Source organism: Chiloscyllium plagiosum, chromosome 15, assembly GCF_004010195.1.
Source record: "Chiloscyllium plagiosum isolate BGI_BamShark_2017 chromosome 15, ASM401019v2, whole genome shotgun sequence".
Lineage (NCBI taxonomy): Eukaryota > Metazoa > Chordata > Chondrichthyes > Orectolobiformes > Hemiscylliidae > Chiloscyllium > Chiloscyllium plagiosum.
The window spans coordinates 81,089,029-81,092,198 of record NC_057724.1 but is presented as its reverse complement, the minus strand read 5'-3'; the positions used below and the strand labels follow the sequence as shown (position 1 = coordinate 81,092,198).

Below are 3,170 nucleotides of genomic sequence, written 5' to 3'. Positions count from 1 at the left end.
ATTATTCAGCAGTGATGGAAAAACACTTCTTCATGCAGAGGATATAGCATACATCATCCTTTAAAACTAACCATCTTAACAACTGCAATTAGTGGGTTTCCTCATAGGTAAAGCATGTTAGTGATGTGGAACTCAGACTGGTGAATCAAGTTCACATTCTACTGACTCTGATCTGATTGAACAGCGGAAATGCTTGATAGGCTGAATGTTCCTCTCCTACTCCTGTGTTCCACATCTGCTGAATGAATGTTGTAAATTATAGCCCAAAATGAGTTTTACAGCTATACAGATAATGGAGTTATTTTGTTACCAGACATTAATCTTGAGAACAGGTAGTTAAATAGTAATCTGGCAGTTTCTGATTAGAAATCAGTTTAAAAACGGGGAAATAAAAAAAGTGGCACCAGTAAAAGAGGCCAAGGTTGTTGTTAAAAACCTAACTGATTTTAGGAAAGGAAACTCAGTCTGACTGGCACGTGACACCAGATCCCAGATGGTTAACTGCCCACTGTATTGGTCTAGCACGTTCCTGAATTATATCAAAACTGTTACCAGCTCTCTGGGCAGAATGTTCAGATGACAGTGCAGGCACAGAGTCAATTATACAGTGAATACTGGACTCTACAAGATGGGTGTGTTTCAAAATATCTCCTTTAACATAAAGTAAAATTGGAAATGCCAGAAACAGTCTAGCTCTGAGACGTCCCCACATGGTTTGGTTGTGTAGAGAACAATCAAAGGTTTTTGAAATCAAGTGACAATTACAGACGGAGAGAGATATGGTTATGGTGAAGCAGAATTCCACAGGGATCGTAATAACTCATTAATAATAGAATAGTTTTTAAAGTTGGAGGAGTAGCAGGTACTTTGTTTTCAGTCATGCAGATTTAGATTTAGTCACTAAATCATGCATGAGGTAAATTGTCTTTCATTTTTCATGCTTACAATTCCTCATATCGAACGAGCTCCTCACAGGGACTAATATTAAAGAGAACCAAGTGCTATGAGGAAGTTTCCTGATTTGCATGCAGAATTCAACAAATCACAGATACACTTTTTTGCGTGAGGTTATAAACTGAACCCTGAGTGGAGAGATTACTGGAGCCCAGACACTTACCTAGGATGGAGTCTGATGCAGGGCTCAAATCCTCTGCACAACAGCGTCAGATCCAGGGGCAGTGTCTGGTCCAGGGGCAGTGTCTAGTCCCAGGGGCAGTGTCTAGTCCCAGGGGCAGTGTCTGGTCCCAGGGGCAGTGTCTGGTCCAGGGGCAGTGTCTGATCCCAGGGGCAGTGTCTGATCCAGGGGCAGTGTCTGATCCAGGGGCAGTGTCTGGTCCCAGGGGCAGTGTCTGATCCAGGGGCAGTGTCTGATCCAGGGGCAGTGTCTGATCCAGGGGCAGTGTCTGCCTCAGGAGACAGTCACCTCTACCTTTTACAGAGTCTGATAGGCAGCAGGAACTGGGTGGTAGAGGTGGTTTTGGGTGTTGATATGACCTCTCCGTTGAGCTACGTGGGGCCAGTGATGGTTGTTACCAATGTGGCCAATTCCCTCTTTGATACAGCACTGCTGATGGAGGTATATGACCAGCTAAATGGGACAGCGGCTGGGAACAGTGACGTGGTCCAGAAGGAAGTGGCCCGATTCGACATGATTTATAACATGATCTACTCGTTGGCCCCCTTACTGACCACAGTGCTGTTGGGAATGTGGGCAGATCGGCAAGGCCAGAAGGTGCTGCTGGTCATGCCATTACTGGGCTACCTGTTGGGAAGGCTTTTACTGCTGTTCACCCAAATTTTCCAGCTGCCGGTCAATGTGATGTTCGGCTCTGCAGTGATTAATGGATTGACTGGAGGATTCCCAGCATACTGGAGTGGGATTAATACCATCACTGCCCTGTGGTGAGGACCAGCCAAACACAGTCTAAGGTTAAATGTGCTGGGACGGCATCAGGGATGGCTGGACTCATTGGCAGCCTGGCATCCAGCCACTTTGTTTTGATGAAAGTTAATAACCAACATGGGATCTTACTGATCTGCCTGTGCCTGATACTGTACTTACTAAGTCTGCTGTATTCAGCATTTACCCTCCATTATCCTTCTGTTCAGCCACAACGTCAGCTCCCCACTGAGGTGAATGACCCTGGGCCGAAGAGATACGGCATACAGATAGCTCTTCCCTTTATCTGCTATCTTCCGTATGATTTTGGAGTGACTAGCGGCGAGAACATCATCACAATCTTTGTCCTGAAGCCTCCTTTGAGCTGGGATGCGGTCTGGGTGGGCTATGGTAACGCTGCCTGCTACGTCATGTTTCTGACCAGCTTCTTCAGAGTTCTCATCCTCTCCAAATGACTGAGAGACACCTCAGTGCGGTGCTCCCTCAGCATGACCCTCCGACAGCGCGGCGCTCCCTCATCACTGCCCCTCCGACAGCGCGGCGCTCCCTCAGCACTGACCCTCCGCCAGCGCGGCGCTCCCTCAGCACTGAACCTCCGACAGCGCGGCACTCCCTCAGCACTGTCCCTCCGACAGCGCTGCGCTCCCTCAGCCCACCCTCCGACAGCGCGGCGCTCCCTCAGCACTGTCCCTCCGACAGCGCGGCGCTCCCTCAGTACTGACCCTCCGACAGTGCCCACTCCCTCAGCCCACCCTCCGACAGCGCGGCACTGCCTCAGCACTGACCCTCCGACAGCGCTGCGCTCCCTCAGCCCACCCTCCGACAGCGCTGCGCTCCCTCAGCCCACCCTCCGACAGCGCGGCACTCCCTCAGTACTGTCCCTCCGACAGCGCAGCACTCCCTCAGTACTGACCCTCCGACAGCGCAGCACTCCCTCAGTACTGACCCTCCAAAACTGTGGTGCTCTCTCAGCACTAACCCTCCAATTTCATGCGCCGTCTCAGAGCTGATCCTTTTAATTTTTCTGGTTCATTCAGGCCTGACCCTCTCGTTTACCCACTGACTTACTGACCAGGAACGTAAACCAAAGTCACTGGAGTGGGATTTGAGTCTCTTCAGAGCTGAGATGGTCCTGCACTGACCCCCAGCTGACTGCTTTACCCTACAGTGTGACAGTTTGCAGGTTTTGTCTGTATATCGCAGCAAGGCACGTGAGAGCAGCAAAGAGAACAAAGAACAAAGACATTTTACAGGCCAGGAACAGGCCCTT

The 3,170-nt window shown here is 49.9% G+C and overlaps 1 pseudogene; it reads left to right on the top strand.

Moving 5' to 3' along the window:
• The first annotated feature begins 321 nt into the window (after nt 1-321).
• Nucleotides 322-2,386, top strand: LOC122557529 (annotated as a pseudogene).
• Nucleotides 2,387-3,170: the final 784 nt, after the last annotated feature.